We start from the raw sequence: 19,166 nt of genomic DNA on the forward strand, positions 1-19,166 counted from the left end.
CGTCTGGATTGAATCTTTTGAGTTTACATGCTTGCTGACTTTTAAATCGGTGTTTTGGAAACGGGGATTACTCGGTTCTTTTGTTTGGCTTGTTGTGGTATTCGGTAGCAATGAATATTGATGAGTTTCTGGCTTCGCCAGCTGCGGAGGTGTTGGCGAAGGCGAAAAAAACTGAGGTGTTAGAGCTACCTAGTAGATTGCGACTTAAAGGTATTTTACAGACTACTTCTAAGGCTGTAATACAGAGGAAAATCGCGTCACACTATGTGGATTCGGGTGTTTTTGATGAATCGATTTTAGAGTCGTTTCAAATAAGTAATCTGGAGATGCAGTTGCAAATCGAACAAATGAAATTGGAACAAAGTAAAGCTGATTTGGAGAGGTGTAAATTGGAGGCAGAACAAAAGAAGAGAGAATTTGCATATGCAATGGAGGAATTAAGGACTGGAAATCAGTCTTCTGGTTCTAAAAAAACGTTTGTTGCTAGTCAAGAAATTAAATTGGTCCCTCCATTTAGTGAAACAGAAGTGGAAAGGTATTTTCAACATTTTGAAACTATTGCTCGGATGTCAGAGTGGCCGAAAGATAAATGGTCAGTGTTGTTACAGAGTGTAATTAAAGGCAAAGCACAACAAGTTTACACAGCTTTAACAGCTGCACAAGCTCTTGATTATGATATTGTAAAGAGTCATATTTTAAACGCATATGAGTTAGTCCCAGAAGCATATAGGGAAAGATTCAGAAGTTTGAAAAAGTCTGTGGAAAAAACATGTGGAATTTGCCTATGATAAAGCTATGTGTTTTGAGAGATGGGTTTCTTCTAAAAATGTAAATGGGGACTATGATACATTGAGAGAGCTGATTTTAATGGAGGAATTTAAAAGAAGCATTCCTGTTGAAGTAAGGACCTACTTAAATGAGAAGGATACTGATAAATTGCAGGATTGTGCTAGATTAGCTGATGAGTATGTTTTGATCCATAAGAACAAATTTCCTCAGGGCAGAATTTTTAAGAGGAAAAATAACATGGAGACTCCAGGTAAATTTGAAATTAAATCGGAGATTAATGAGAAAGTTGATGAGAAAGGAAAGCCTGTGAAGGAAAGACAGTTTGGTCTTACTTGTAACTATTGTAAGAAGCCTGGCATGTAATAGCTAACTGTTTCAAATTGAAAAAGAAAGAGAAGGAAGCAGTTCCAGATGCTTGTGTGCAACATACTGAAGCACCTGTAAAGTTACAGGGTTTGATAAACATAAATGAGGCTTTGTTAGAGTCTGACCAAGTTAGAAAGGGATATGATCATTTTGTAACTGAAGGGTTTGAAGGATCTACTCTGGTGCCAATAAAAATCCTTAGGGATACTGGTGCTTCTCAATCATTGATGTTAGACAGTGTGTTGAAGTTTGATGAAGAGTCTGATACTGGTGAGGTAAATTACATAAGAGGTGTTGGAAGTGATTTTATGCCTGTACATTTACATAAAGTAAATTTAAAATCAGGGTTAGTTACTGGATTTGTTAAAGTAGGATTACAGCATAGCTTACCTGTGAAGGGTATTTCTTTATTGTTAGGTAATGACTTGGCAGGTGGACAAGTTTTTCCTGAAGTGCATTTGACAATGGAGTCAGAGGAACCAGAGTTGAATTCTAACACAGATTCTTCCTGTGTTGTGACTAGAGCTATGGCTAAAAAGATTGATGCGCAGAATGAGGTTGTTATTCAGGACTGTTCAACTCAGGATTCGAGTTTTGAGGATGTGTCAGAGACTTTCTTATCTTCGTTGTTTGAACAAGATTCTGGGAGTAAGTCTGACTATAAAGATTTATCTTTGTCTAGGAAGGAGATGATAGCAGAGCAGAATATAGACTCTGAGATTATAAAATTAAGAGAGCAGGTTTTACTAGATAGTGAAATTGATAAGGTGCCAGTAGGATATTACTTGGAAAAAGGAGTGTTGATGAGGAAGTGGAGATCGCCTACAATTCCTGCAAGTGACGATTGGAATGTTGTTTACCAGGTAGTTGTTCCAAAAGCTTATCGAAATGAGATTTTGACTTTAGCTCATAGTGTGCCTTTAGGTGGACATCAAGGGGTAAGGAAAACTGTGGACAAGATTTTAAAACATTTTTACTGGCCTGGTCTAAGAAAAGATGTGGCGATGTTTTGTAAAGCGTGCCATACTTGTCAAATTGTGGGTAAACCAAATCAGGTTACACCAGTAGCTCCATTACAACCTATCCCAGCATTTGGTGAACCATTTTCTAAAGTTATTGTAGATTGTGTTGGTCCATTACCAAAGACAAAATCTGGTTATCAGTATTTGTTGACTATCATGTGTACTTCTTCTAGGTTTCCAGAGGCAGTACCACTTAGGAATATAAAAGCTAAGACTGTGACAAAGGCCCTTATAAATTTTTTTACTTATTTTGGATTACCTAAGGAGATACAAACTGATCAAGGCAGTAATTTTATGTCTGGATTGTTTCAACAGATAGTTTATAAATTGGGAGCTAAGCAAATCACTTCGTCTGCATACCATCCAGAATCGCAGGGTGCCTTGGAGAGGTTTCATTCTACCCTCAAGAATATGATTAGGACATTTTGTGTGGAAAATGAAAGTGACTGGAATGAGGGTATAAACTTACTTTTATTTGTAGTAAGGGAATCGGTACAGGAATCTTTAGGTTTTAGTCCATTTGAACTTGTGTTTGGGCATAGAGTTAGAGGACCTTTAGCTTTTTTGAAAGAACAGTGGATTAATAAGGAAGTACACACTAATTTGTTGGACTATGTGTTGAAATTTAAGGACAGGTTACATAAAGCTTGTAGCTTAGCTAAGGAAAATTTAAAGTTGGCTCAGGAGAAAATGAAGACTTGGTATGATAAAGACGCTAGGATGAGGATGTTTAAGCCTGGAGATAAGGTGTTGGTTCTTTTCCCAGTGCAGACAAATCCTTTACAAGCTAGATTTCATGGTCCTTATGAAATTGTGTCTAAAATCAATGATGTGGATTACGTGGTTAAAAACTCCAGATCGTAGAAGGTCAACACAACTTTGCCATATAAATATGTTGAAACCATATTTTGAGAAACAATCTGATACTGTGACTGTTGTGGTTAGTGAGAATGAGTTTGATTTAACTAGGAACATGATAGATGATTCATCTGACTTTCATTCTAAATCCAACATTGTTTCTGTTAGGTTACCAAATTCAACCATTCTGGAAAATATTGATGAAAAATTAGCACATTTACAGTTAGAGCAGAGACAACAGATGAAGGAGTTGATTTTTAAATATAGGGAGTTGTTTCCAGATGTTCTGAGAAGGACTACTATAGCTTCACATGATGTAGATGTTGGGGATGCCAAACCTATTAAACAACATCCATATAGGATGAACATGGAAAAATGTGAACTTGCTGAGAAAGAAATTGAATATATGTTAGAGAATAATATCATTAGACATTCTAACTCGAATTGAAGTTCGCCATGTGTTATGGTGCCAAAGCCAGATGGTAGTATTAGGTTTTGTACGGACTATAGGAAGGTGAATGCTGTAACGAAAACAGATGCATATCCAATTCCTAGAGTAGATGATTGTGTAGATAAAGTTGGAAAGGCAAAGTTCCTTACAAAGATTGATTTATTGAAAGGGTATTGGTGTGTTCCATTAACGGACAGAGGTAGAGAGATTTCTGCATTTGTAACTCCATCTGGGTTATATGAGTATAATGTTCTTCCATTTGGGATGAAGAATGCCCCAGGTACTTTCCAGAGGATGATTAACTTTGTGATTCAGGGATTGAAAGATACTGATGCTTATATTGATGATTTAGTGACAGGAAATGATACTTGGGAAGCGATGGAGAAATTGTTTGAAAGGCTTTCAAAAGCTAACTTAACTATTAATTTAGCTAAGAGTGAATTTGGACATGCCACTGTGACTTGGTTATGTTGTGGGTCAAGGTAAGGTAGCTCCTGTTCAGGCAAAAGTTCAGGCAATTTTAGAGATTCCCACTCCAACGGGGAAAAAAACTCTCAGAAGGTTTTTGGGAATGGTAGGATATTATCGGAAATTTTGTAAGAATTTTGCTAATGTTGCCCTTCCATTAACTAACCTGCGGAAGAATGAGAAGTTTGTATGGACGGTGCCTTGTCAAGAAGCATTTGAAAAATTGAAAACAATGATATGTCAACAACCTGTGCTTAAGGCACCTGACTTTGGAAAACCTTTTTCATTGGCTGTGGATGCTAGTGATGAGGCTGCAGGAGCAGTATTAATGCAAAGAAATGAGGGTGATGAGGTTGATCATCCAGTAGCTTACTTTTCTAAGAAATTTAATAAGCATCAAAGAAATTATTCGACAATAGAGAAAGAATTGTTATCTCTTGTTTTAGCTTTGGAATATTTTGGGGTATTTGTTAGTACAACTCAGAAACCACTTATTGTTTACACTGATCATAATCCATTAGTTTTTCTGAGTAAGATGAAAAACAAAAACAGAAGGTTATTAAATTGGAGTTTGATGTTACAAGAGTACAATATTGTGATGACTCATATTAAAGGTAAAGATAATGTGGTTGCTGATTGTCTATCTCGATGTTGAATGTACTCTGTAATTTTTTTTATGGAGTGGTTTTTTTTTCAATTGTAACACTCCTACTGTATTGTGACTTATAAGCTGTTATATGATGGTGTTGTGTATTGTGTATGTTATAAAATTTATACCTTTGTTTTTCTTGTAAGCAATTGTTAAAAATTTTTGTTCTTGTCAGACCAAAATTGTTTTTTTTGGAGGGAGGTGTTACGTACTCGTGACACATGATAGTGGTGCCCTTGTCATGTGGCTGGGGTTGAAGCTGTACTGGACTTGAGGTGATGGTCTTGTGATGGTGGTGACGTCATTTCCCCGCCAGTAGAGATCATGTGACGGGTTTTTTTTACAGGTTATAAAAGGTAGACCCCACCCTGTGAGGAGGGGCAGTTCGTGGCTGGATTTGCCAGGTTGACTTCATGCCACTGTGTGTTTGAAGTGATGACGCAGTTTAGTTGAAGGATGAAGTTTTTATTTAATGCCTAAAGTTTAAAAGGTCATTGCCAGCAGGTTCTTTATGATTCTGTTATTTCGCAATTAGAGGAGAGTGAAGATTCAAAGTTGGAAGTTAAAGATCGAGGAGAATCGCTTTCTACAGTGAAACGGGGGCGACCTTTGTTTGATCCTTATTTGGAAGGATTTCTTTGACTATCTTCGTGCTAATCCCTGGGTTTACCAGAAAGGATTGAGGATAGTGAGGAAGGAAAGGTCAGTGCCTTTAAGCCGTTCTGTTTCGTAAATTCTTCGTGGGAAGTTCGACGTCGGGGATCGAAGCAAGCGACGTGAAAGAGAACCTAAATCGTCCTGTAAAGTCTCTCCTTTTAAATGGACTGTGAGCATATCGAACTTTTGGCAATATCACTTTTAAGAACTGTTTTGGAATACCACTTTAAAGAACTGTTTTGGAATATCACTTTACGAACTGTTTGAACAGCCGCTCAGCAGCTGTTTCCGGTTACGGTAGTGTTTGTTTACTTTTGGGGGGTTTGTTTTCTATGTTTAATAAACGTGTTGTTTGTTATAAGAAACCCTTGCCGAACTCATATACTTATTGTTGCCTGAATACGTAACAGTAGTGCCAGAGAGATGGTATCTGCCGTTGACCTTTTGCTCCAGTATATGTAAATATATACACACACACACACACACACACACACACACATACATATATATATATACATACATATATTCATACAATATCCTATGCCCAAGAATAGGCATGTGGCCTAGTGGGCAAGGCATCAGACTAGTAACCTGAAGGTCACTGGTTTGAGCCTCAGCTGAGGCAGCCTGTTTGTGTCCTTGAGGAAGGCATTGTTAACATTGCTCTGCGATGTCACCGGTGCCAAGCTGCATGGGTCCTAGTGCCCTTCCCTTGGACAACATCAGTGGCATGGAGAGGGGAAGGCCTGCAGCTTGGGCAACTGCCGGTCTCCCATACAACCCTGCCCAGGCCTGTGCCCTGGAAACTCCAGGCGCAGATCCATGGTCTCTCGAGACCGACGGATGCCACCACCATACCTGAGAAACCCTTCTAAACCTCTATGTATATATATATATCTTTGGAGAATTCTAAAAGAATTAAAGTTTGGTGATATATTTATCAATATGATTCAAACACTGTATGCTAATCCTTCAGCCCCGGCATGTGTGGGAGGAGGTTTCTCAGAGTTAATTGACATGGGACGGGGCACAGGAACAAGGGGACACTCCGTCTCCTTTAATTTTTACTAAATCTACTGAACCACTTGCACATTTAATTAGAAACTCTCCTCAGATCTCCCCTATTTCAATAGGTACAACATCACACTCAATATCACTTTACACGGATGACACACTAGTTTATATGGCAAATGTTCAACAAACTCTCCCATATGTTTTAAAAACACCAGAGCAATTTGGATTTCTTTCAGGACACAAAGTTAATTTGTCAAAATCAGCATTAATGCTGATTAATACAGATAAAAGTAAGGTAACTCTCCCTCCCCAGATTAAGGTTACAAAAGAGGTCCTCTACTTGGGTATTAAAGTTAATACTTCCCTATCATCTGTGGCTAAAACAAATTACTCTTTAATTTTGAAAAATATAGAAGATATTAATAGATGGAGACACCTGCCAGGATCAGTCCCAGCCTGTATATCAGTCATTAAAATGAACACCTTACCCCACATTAATTTTATCAGCTCAATGATCCCATTTGTGTCTCCAGCAGGATATTGGCAAAAACTGGACTCCTTACTACAATGCTATGTTTGGAACGGTAAACAACCCAATATAAAGTGGTCAGCTCTACAATTCAAAAAGTCGGATGGGGGGATTGGCATGTCCAAATTTTAAATTGTATCACTGGGCATTTGTATTAAAAAGTCTTAGCTATTGGATGGAGGAGGATAAAGTTTCGTCATGGAAAAATATAGAACAAGACCTAATAGCACCAATAAGTTTGAAGGACTTTCTCAGTATGTCTACCAAAAAATGTGACTTGTATTATGGTCCAATTTTAACCCACATGCTACAAGTGTTTAAGAGCAGAAGAAAAATTCCCAAAATTTAAAAGCATATGATGCAAATCTTCTCCATTATGGAGCAATAATCATTTTCTATCTTGGGGGAAACCATTCACTAACAGAACTTGGGAGGATAAAAGTATTACTACTCTTCAAGAAATTAATGGGACAAGTACTATCCTTAGCTTTCAAGAACTGGTATCTCGATATAATATTAATAAACACTCTCTTTTCTTCTACTTTAGAGTAAGATCAGCTTGTAAAGCCTACAGGGTTCCCTGCGGGGGGGGGGGGGGGTCAGATTTAAAGGACCATCCCATTTTAAGTTGGATACAGAGTGCTCCAGGACGGATAGTGTCATATATCTATGATAAATTAAACTCCAGAAATATATGCATACATCAGGAATGAAAGCCTGGGATAGGGTTTCTGAATTGGGACAATACTTAGACTGGGATGCGATTTTGGTAAAATGCTGCCAGCGCTTTGAAAAAGCCCAGATCATCGGTATACAGGTGGCCCTAGTTTTTCAAACGTTCGCTTTAGGACACCTTGCTGTTACGAAAGACCCACATTAGTTACCCGGTTTCATTAACAGAAGGTGTTTTCACTTTTATGAAAAAAGACAGTGCGCGCCCCTGGCAGCCAAACTCCTCCCCCGGAACTGCATTCTAGCCGGCATTGCTCAAACTCGTGCCTGTGAGCATCTGGGCTTTATCTTGATTTATTTTGTGCATCCATTAGCAAGATGAGTTCTAAGGTATCAGAAAAGCCTAAAAGAGCTCGTAAGGGTGTTACACTTAGCGTAAAACTAGACATAATTAAGCGTTTCAATCGTGGTGAACCAAGTTAAGGACGAAGTGAGTTTGGTTTGTGGAAATTGATGAAGATGATGTTGAAGAGGTTTTGGCATCCCATGACCAAGAACTGACAGATGAAGAGCTGATGAAGAGGAAAGGATAACAATTGAAACCAAACAGAGTAGCAAACGGCCCGAAAGTGAAGTCGTCCAGGAACTGAACGTGAAGCCACTGTGTGAAATTTTCGCTGTGATTGACAACGCTGCAATGATTGCAGAAAAGTATGACTTTAATTTTGAAAGGGTACGTAGGTTTAGGGCAGGTTTGCAGGATGATTTGAGTGCTTACAAAGAACTGTATGACAGAAAAATACGCGAGGCTTAGCAGTCAAGCATACTGTTGTTTTTCAAGTCTTCCAAATCAGCCACAGCAGACGACAAACCTCGACCTTCGACAGCAAAGCAGGCAGACATAGGAGATGTTAGTGACCTGCCTGCCCTGATGGAAACAGACGATGATGAGATGACACCCCATCTCCCACCATCCCAACCTCCGACGACTTAGCCTACAACACCATCATCAGTGTGCTCACTGTCTTTCCAGATTCCAGTAAGTGAAACTACACATTATTCCTACATTATATAGGCTGTGTATTTTTATGTGTTATTTGGTATGATTTGGCAGCTTCATAGCTTAAAGGTTATTGGAGAGAGTGCTTCTGCCAAGAGTGCTTGCATGAGATTTTCGCTACCATGGTCAGTGCTGCAATGATTGGAGAAAAGTATTCTTACTTCATATAGACTGGATCCACAAAGCAATATGCTCTTGGATCCCATGACTGCTTACTTTCTCAATAAGCCTTGCATGGGGTACCTTGTCAAATGCCTTGCTGAAATCCATATACACTACATCTACTGCTCTACATTCATCAATGTGTTTAGTCACATTTTCAGAAAAAACAATCAGGCTTGTAAGGCATGACCTGCCTTTCACAAAGCCATACTGACTATTCCTAATCATATTATGCCTTTCCAAAAGTTCATAAATTCTGTTCATAAATTCAGGATCTTCTCCATCAACTTACCAACCACTGAAGTAAGACTCAGGACATGGACTGGGGTACATCTCGTCCAGTCCTGGTGACTTATCCAACTTGATGCTTTCCAAAAGTTCCAGCACATCTTCTTTCTTAATATCTACATGCTCAAGCTTTTCAGTTCACTGTAAGTCATCCCTGCAATCGCCAAGATCCTTTTCCATAGTGAATACTGAAGCAAAGTATTCATTAAGTACCTCTTCTATCTCCTCCGGTTCCATACACACCTTTCCACTGTCACACTTGATAGGTCCTATTCTCTCACGTTTTACCCTCTTGTTCTTCACATACTTGTACAATGCCTTGGGGTTTTCTTTAATCCTGTCTGCCAAGGCCTTCTCATGACCCCTTCTGGCTCTCCTAATTTCTTTCTTAAGCTCCTTCCTGTTAGCCTTATAATCTTCTAGATCTCTATCATTACCTAGTTTTCTGAACCTTTCATAAGCTCTTCTTTTCTTCTTGACTACATTTACAACAGCCTTTGTACACCATGGTTCCTGTACCCTACCATCCTTTTCCTGTCTCACTGGAACATACCGATGCAGAACTCCATGCAAATATCCCCTGAACATTTGCCACATTTCTTCTGTACATTTTCCTGAGAAAATTTGTTCCCAATTTATGCTTCCAAGTTCCTGCCTGATCGCCTCATATTTCCCCTTAGTCCAATTAAACGCTTTCCTAACTTGTCTGCTCCTATCCCTCTCCAATGCTATGGTAAAGGAGATAGAATTGTGATCACTAGCTCCAAAATGCTCTCCCACTGAGAGATCTGACACCTGACCAGGTTAATTTCACAATACCAAATCAAGTACAGTCCCTCCTCTTGTAGGTGTATCTATATATTGTGTCAAGAAACCTTCTTGAACACACCTAACAAACTCCACCTTGTCTAAATCCCTTGCTCTAGGGATATGCCAATCAATATTTGGGAAATTAAAATCTCCTACCACGACAACCCTGTTATTATTTCACCATTCCAGAATCTGTCTCCCTAGTTTCTCCTCGATATCCCTGTTACTTTTGGGTGGTCTATAAAAAAACACCCAGTAACTTCCACCAACAGAGACTCTGTAGACAATCCCTCCATGTCTTTCCCATTTCTGCAGCTGTGACACTATTTCTGATCAACAGTGCCATGCAGCTACCTCTTTTGCCTCCTTCCCTGTCCTTCCTGAAACATTTAAAGCCTGGTAACCATTCTTGTCCCTAAACCATCCAAGTCTCTTTAATGGTAAATGGTGAAGGTGGAGGGAGAGGGTGACATCAGTGGAATTATCCTTCCGCAGGACGTCCCAAAGATGTGCAGCTTGATGAGGTAATTAGACTCCGTAACCAGCCCCTTGGGTGTTGAGGAGGGATAGAATCTGGGGACAGTCAATGAGAGTGGGAAGAGAAGAAAGTAAGATTAATGTAGCTTGGTGCACAATGGTCAGCACAGAATGAATGGGACAAAGGGCTTGTATCTGTGCCAGATGACATTTTGTGTGCAGCTCCGATGAGAATCATTGAATATTCCCATTTAGGACAATTATCTCTGAAGTCCACAGTCACAGCCCATGGTGCTTCAGTAAGCAGCATTGTTATAAGATGTTTTAAAAAATCTATTGAAACTCACAATTGACAAGCCTTGGATAGCAGACTCAGGTTACAAGTGCAATTCTCCTTTAAGAAAACTGCAGCAAGGTTGCTGCACTAGTCTGCAGGGTAAGATTGAAATGCAGAGAATTTAGATTTCCACTCCTGGTGGATGTACAGTCGCTGTAAAACTGAAGACCTCAGAACAAGGGATATCAGAGACTGCTGTGTACTTTATTTCACAGAACGTGGCTCACACCTACCATATTGCACATCGATGGCTTCACCATTCTCCACAAAGACAGTACAGTCGAGCCTTTTAAAGGCAGAGGAGGTGGAGTATGCTTTGTGATTAACTCATCATGGTGCACAGATGTGGTAGTTCTGTCTCAATCCTGCTTACTTGACCTGGAACATCTAGATGTCAAATATCCTCCGCTCAATCTGTTGAGAGAGTTTTCCGCCATCATCCTGGTAGTGGTATACATTCCAACTCAATCCAATGTCAGCAGGAACTGAAAAACATAATCGTCAGGCACTAACTGTGGATCCTGGTGTCTTCACCGTCATTACGGGAGATTTCAACCAGGCCAGCTTGAAGGAGTCTGAACAACTATCACCAATATATCACTTGTGGAACCAGGGGAGCCAACACACTTGACCATCATCAAGAATGCTTACTGTGCCATTCCATTCCCACATTTTGGAAATTGCGATTGTCTCTCTGTACATCTACACTTAGCATATCGGCAGAGACTAAAGACTGCAGCACCAGAGCTGAGGTCACGGGAGATGGAGGAGTACTTACAGGACTCTTTTGCCTTAGTGGACTGAACAATATTCAGGGATATATCTTCAAATCTGAATGGATATGCCAGAGTCGTCACTGACTTCATTAAACCTGTTTGGGTGAGAGTCTGCAAGTACAGCCTGCGGATTAAGGGCAAAGAAACAATTCTGATTGAGGTTATGGATGGAATCCGATGTGTGTCAACTCTGGCAAAGTTTGGCGGCCACTAACTCCTACAAAGTGAAACCTGACATCATGAATGGCTGCGAAGCTTCACTCCCAGATGAACTCAATGCCTTTTATGCCCACTTTGAAAGGGAGCATGAAACTACACTTATGTGTATTCCTGCAGCATCTGGTCACCCCGTGACCTCTGGCCAATGGCAGAACATCTTTCAAGAGGGCGAACCATTGCAAGGCATCAGGCCCAGTTGGTGTACCTGGCAGGGCTCTGAAAACCTGTGCCAACCAACTGGCAGGAGTGTTCAAGGACACTTCAGTCCCTCACTGCTGCAGTCGGAGGATCCCACCTGCTTTAAAACAGCGACAATCACACCAGTGCCCAGGAATAGGAGGGTGAGCTGCCTATTGCCACAATAGGTCTACAGCAGATACAATCTTACCGGCTCTCTATTCAGCCTTGGATCACTTGAACAATAGTAATACCTGTGTAAGGCAGCTGTTTATTAACAATGCCTCAGCATTCAACACAATCATACCCTAAGTTCTAATCATTGGGTCCAAAACCTGGACCTTCCTCTGCAACTGGATCCTTGACTTCTGGGAGACCACAACCTGTGAGAATTGGAAATAACGTCTCCTCCTCACTGACAATTAACACTGGTGCACCCCAAGGACATGTGCTTAGCCCACTGCTCCACTCTCTCTACATCCACAACCGTGTGGCTAGACACAGCTCCAGTACCATCTAGGAACCTCCTGGTGACAGACATATTGTTGGCAGATGGTGATGAGAAGGATTACAAGAGTGATGTAGACCAGCTGGTCAAAAGGTGTTGCAGCAAAAACCTGGCACTCAGTGTCAGAAAGACCGAGGAATTGATTGTGGACTTCAGGAATGGGAAGTCAAGGGAACACACACCCATCCTCTTAAAGGGGTCAGAAGTAGAAAAGATAAGCGGCTTCAAGATTCTGGGTGTCAACATCTCTGATCTATCCTGGACCCAACATATTCATGCAATTATAAGGGCTGTATTTCATCAGGTGTTTGAGAATTGGTATGTACTCACAAATTTCTACAGATGTACCATGGAGAGCATTCTAATGGGTCGCATCAGCATCTGGTGTGGAGGGACCACTGCAGAGGATCAGAAAAAGCTGCAGAAAGTTGTAAGCTCAGCCACCTCCATAAAGGGCACTAACCTCCCCAGCATGCAGGACACCTTCAAGGAGTGATGCCTCAAAAAGGCAGCATCCATTCAGGGCCCCCATCACCCAGGACGTGCCCTCTTCTCAATGCTACCATCAAGGAGGAGGTTCAGGAGCCCGAAGACATACACTCAGCGTTTCAGGAACGGCTTCTTGCCTTCGGCCATCAGATCTCTGAACAGACAATGAATCCATGAACACTACCTCAGTATTTTTTCCACTCTCTTTGCACCACACATGTAATTTTTTATTATAACTTATAGCTTTGATGATTAAGTTTTGCAATATACTGCTGCCACAAAACAACAATTTTCACGACTATGTCAGTGATAATAAACATAACTCTGATTCGGATTCCCTATCTGTAATGCTTTGTAACTTCAAAACATTAAACTAATTGAAAGGAGAACAAGAGAGTAGGAAGATAAATTGTGTGTTTCGTTTTTACTTTATATGCACGTATCACATGATAGCACCATGACGTATGCAATTAATCTATTTTTACATATAAACAGTACTGAATTATTTAAATGAACAAGAATACTTAATCAAGCAATATGTTTACAATATTACTCAAATACTACTGAAATATTTTAAATATAAAACATTATCTATGCCTCCAAGAAGTTTAAATGCCTCTATCAGGTCTCCCTTCAGCCTCCGCTGCTCCAAGTTTGTCCAGCCTTTCCTGAATCCAGGCAGCCTCCCACCTAATCCATCCAAGGTCTGAATAAACCTCTCCTGCACTTTCTCCACATCCTTCCTGTAATGGGACAACCAGAACTGCCCACAATACCCCAAGTGCAGTGTGATTTAGTTTTTAGACTTCTTCAGTCTTCCATACGATGAAGTCAAGTCAAGTCACTTTTATTGTCATTTCGACCATAACTGCTGGTACAGTACATAGCAAAAATGAGACAATGTTTTTCAGGACCATGGTGTTACATGACACAGTACAAAAAACTAGACTGAACTTTGTAATATATAAAAACACAACACAGAGAAAGGTACACTAGACTACAGGCCTACACTGGACTGCGTAAAGTGCAGGCATTACAATAAATAATAAACAGGACAATAGGGCAAGGTGTCAGTCCAGGCTCTGCGTATTGAGGAGTCTGATAGCTTGGGGGAAGAAACTGTTACATAGTCTGGTCGTGAGAGCCCGAATGCTTCGGAGCCTTTTCCCAGACGGCAGGAGGGAGAAGGGATTTTATGAGGGGTGCATGGGGTCCTTCATAATGCTGTTTGCTTTGCGGATGCAGCATGTAGTGTAATTGTCCGTGATGGCGGGAAGAGAGACCCCGATAATCTTCTCAGCTGACCTCACTATCTGCTGCAGGGTCTTGCGATCTGAGATGCTGCAATTTTCTGAATTGCCAGAGGCCTTCTTACCACTTCATCCTCTTTTATTGGTATTTTCAGTAAACGATGGACGTGGACCCCAAGACCCCTCTGTAGCACAATGCTATTAAGTGGTCTACCATTAACTGCAAATGTTCTCCTTTCATTTGACCTCCCAAGGTGCACATCACATGTTTGCCCTTGGAAGACTGCAGCAGTGCAAGAGGCAGGCCATGCTTGCTGCAGAATGGGGGTTGTACGTAAATGTCAATGATTGGTTCACATAACTTTGCTGTTTACCTGGTTCTTCATCTACCAGTCAGGCCTCACAAAGGTCGCTCGTCAGATGAAACTCTTCCATCCTGTCACAAGCTGTCAAGCACTCCCCCCTAACAACAACCGGCACAGAATCAACAATGGTGATGGAGTGAAAACCGTTGTTACTGCAGCTTCTGCCCTATATAGAGAGGCCCGTCTGCTCAGCCCACAAAACCATTAATGCTACCTCACTATTCATCTTTAATACCATCTATTTATACTTACGTAACTTGTAGACCTTAACTCTGCACTGTACTGCTGCCACAAACCAACAATTTTCACGACGCCGTATGTCAGTGACAATAAACCTGATTCTGAATCTGCTTTTGGTTATAGAATTTACAAATTACAGCACCCTACAGAACCTTGGGCCGTGATGTTGTGCCGACCTTTTAACCTCCTCGAAGATCAATCTAACCTTTCTCTCCTGCATAGCCCTCCATTTTGCTATCATACATGTGCCTATCTTAAATTCCGCTTGGTCGCAGCGTTCTCTGCGGGTCCAACAGATGGTGCAAATGATTGTCTGAAACGCTTTTCCCCATGATTGCAAGACCCTGTTGGGCACGGGTAATACAAAACACTGCAGGTGCGGTTCATTGGTCCATCGGGAAGACCGGCGGTGGGGGAGCTGCGGGGCCCTGGGTTGCTGCGCGGATCGGGTCCTCCAGCCACGGCATCGCCTGCTATAGCTGCCAGTGAGAACTTCAAAACCATCACCAAAGGCACAGCAATCTCCTCCCGTAGTAACCCGTTCTATATATTGTCCGGTCCCAGGGACTTATCTATCCCGAATGCTTTTCGAAGTTTCAGCAAATCCTCTTTCTTAACCTCGATAGTTTCTAGCATATCAGCTTCCGAAATGTCAAGAACCCTCTACCTGGTGTATACTGAAATAAAGTGTTCTTCAGGACCTCTCCTATCTCCTCTGACTGAAGGCATTAGGGTTAGGGTTAGGGTTGCCACAGGAGGACACAGGTTTAAGGTGCTGGGGAGTAGGTACAGAGGAGATGTCAAGGGTAAGTCTTTTTCTCTGAGAGTGGTGAGTCAGTGGAATGGGCTTCTGGCAATGGTGGTGGAGGTGGATATGATAGGGTCTTTTAAGAGTCTTTTGGATAGCTATGCGGAGCTTAGAAAGATAGAGGGCTAGTAAGCCTAGTAATTTCTAAAGCAGGGACATGTACGGCACAACTTTGTGGGCCAAGGGGCCTGTATTGTGCTGTTGGTTTTCTATGAAACCCAAAGTAAGTTTCTTTCTTCCTCTTGACTTGATGTCCCACATTTCTTGTCAACCATTGTTCCTTCACCCAACCATCCAGAGCCCCCAGCAAGCGTTCTTTAAACAATCTCTACATTTCTGTTCATTTGTTCGCAAGTTCCTCCCTAATTGCATCATAATTCACTTCCCCCTATTACTTTCTAATACAGTCTATCCTAACCATCTCCAAGGTTATAGTAGAGGTCAGGGAATTGTGACCACTCTCTCCAAAATCCTCACCCACCAGGAAATCTGATGCCTGACCAGATTCATTCCTTAGCACCAGGTCCAGTATACCCCACCTCCAGATGGCCTGTCTACATTTTGAGTCAGGAATCCTTCCTGCATCCAGGCCTTTCGCACTGAGGAGACGTCAAACAATATTTGGATTGTCCCATCAAAGCACACAGCAGACACGACACAGTCCCACCAGAGCACAGAGCAAACACAACACAGTCCCATCACAGCACAGAGCAAAAAGAAAACAGTCCCATCACATCACAACAAAAACACAACAGTCACATCACAGCAAACACAACACTGTGCCATCACAGCACAGAGCAAACACAACACAGTCCCATCAACGCACAGAGCAAACAGAACACAGTCCCATCACAGCACAGAGCAATCACAACATAGTCAAATCGCAGCACAGCAAAAACACAACATAGTCCCATCACAGCACAAACACAACACTGTCCCATCACATCACAGCACAAACACAACACTGTCCCATCACAGCACAGAGCAAACACGACACAGTCCCATCACAGCACAGAGCAAACTAACACAGTCCCATCAAAACACAGAGCAAACAGAACGCAGTCCCATCACAGCACAGTGCACATCACAGCTCAAAGACAGAACAGACCCATCAAAGCACACAGCAAACACAACACAGTCCCATCATAGCACAGAGAAAACAGAACACAGTCCCATCACATCACAGAGCAAGCACAACACAGACCCATCACAGCACAGAGCAAACACAAAACAGTCCCATCACAGCACAGCAAAAACACAACACAGACCCATCACAGCACAAACACAACACTGTCCCATCACATCACAGCACAAACACAACACTGTCCCATCACAGCACAGAGCAAACACGACACAGTCCCATCACAGCACAGAGCAAACATGACACAGTCCCATCACAGCACAGAGCAATGACAACACAGTCTCATCACAGCAAAATCACAACACAGTCCAATCACAGCACAGCAAAAACACAACACAGTCCCATCAGAGAAAAGAGCAAACAGAGCAAAGTCCCATCACAGCACAACAAAAACAGAACACAGTCACATCACAGCACAAACACAACACTGTGCTATCACAGCACAGAGCAAACCAACACAGTCCCATCAAAGCACAGAGCAAACAGAACAGAGTCCCATCACAGCACAGAGCAAACACAATACATTCCCATCAAAGCACAGTGCAAACACAACACTGTCCCATCACAGCTCAAAGACAGAACACAGTCCCATCACATCACAGAGCAAACACAACACAGTCCCATCATAGCACAGAGCAAACACAAAACAGTCCCATCACAGCACAGCAAAAACACAACACAGTCCCATCACAGCACAAACACAACACTGTCCCATCACATCACAGCACAAACACGACACTGTCCCATCACAGAACAGAGTAAACACAACACTGTCCCATCACAGCACAGAGCAAACATGACACAGTCACATCACAGCACAGCAAACAGAACACAGTCCCATCACAGAACATGGCAAACACAACACAGTCCCATCAGAGCACAGAGCAAACTCAACACAGTCGCATCACAGCACAAAGCAAACACAGCACAGTCGCATCACAGCACAGAGCAAACACAACACAGTCGCATCACAGCACAGAGCAAACACAACACAGTCGCATCACAGCACAGAGCAAACACAACACAGTCCCATCATAATACAGAGCAAACACAACACAGTCTCATCACACCACTTAGCATACACGACACAGTCTCATCACAGCACAGAGCAAACACAACACAGTCCCATCACATCACAGAGCAAACACAACACAGTCCCATCACAGCACAGAGCAAACACAAAACAGTCCCATCACAGCACAGCAAAAACACAACACAGTCCCATCACAGCACAAACACAACACTGTCCCATCACAGCACAGCAAAAAGACAACATTGTCCAATCACAGCAGAGCAAAATCCAAACACAGTCACATCACAGCAAAGCAAAAACACAACACAGTCCCATAACAGAACAGGGCAAACACAACACAGTCCCATCAAACCACAGAGCAAACACAACACAGTCCCATCACATCACAGAGCAAACACAACACAGTCCCATCACAGTACAGAGCAAACACAACACAGTCCCATCAAAGCACAGTGCAAACACAACACTGTCCCATCACAGCTCAAAGACAGAACAGACCCATCAAAGCACAGAGCAAATATGACACAGTCACATCACAGCACAGCAAACAGAACACAGTCCCATCATAGCACAGCAAAAACACAACACAGTCCCATCACACCACAGAGCAAACACGACACTGTCCCATTACAGCACAGAGCAAATATGACACAGTCACATCACAGCACAGCAAACAGAACACAGTCCCATCACAGAACATGGCAAACACAACACTGTCCCATCACAGCACAGAGCAAACAGAACACAGTCACATCAGAGCACAGAGCAAACACAACACAGTCCATCACAGCACAGAGAAAACACAACAGTCCCATCACAGCACAAAGACAGCACAGACCCATCACATCACAGCACAAACACAACACTGTCCCATCACATCACAGAGCAAACACGACACAGTACCATCGCAGCAAGGAGCAAACAGAACACAGTCACATCAGAGCACAGAGCAAACACAACACAGTCCATCACAGCACAGAGAAAACACAACAGTCCCATCACAGCACAAAGACAGCACAGACCCATCACATCACAGCACAAACACAACACTGTCCCATCACATCACAGAGAAATCACAACACAGTCCCATCAGATCACAGAGGAAACACAACACAGACCCATCACAGCACAGAGCAAACACAAAACAGTCCCATCACAGCACAGCAAAAACACAAGACAGTCCCATCACAGCACAGATCAAACACAACACTGTCCCATCACTTCACAGCACAAACACAACACTGTCCCATCACAGCACAGAGCAAACACGACACAGTCCCATCACAACACAGAGTAAACTCAACTTAGACCCATCACAGCACAAACACAACACAGTCCCATCACATCACAGAGCAATCACATCACTGTTGCATTACAGCACTGCAAAAACACAACACAGTCCCATCACAGCACAGAGAAAACACAACACAGTCCCATCACTTTATAGAGCAAACACAACACAGTCGCATCACAGCAGAGAGCAATCACAACACAGTCCCATCAGATCACAGAGGAAACACAATACAGACCCATCACAGCGCAGAGCAAAAA

This window comes from Hypanus sabinus, chromosome 29 (genome assembly GCF_030144855.1).
Source record: "Hypanus sabinus isolate sHypSab1 chromosome 29, sHypSab1.hap1, whole genome shotgun sequence".
Classification (NCBI taxonomy): Eukaryota; Metazoa; Chordata; class Chondrichthyes; order Myliobatiformes; family Dasyatidae; genus Hypanus; species Hypanus sabinus.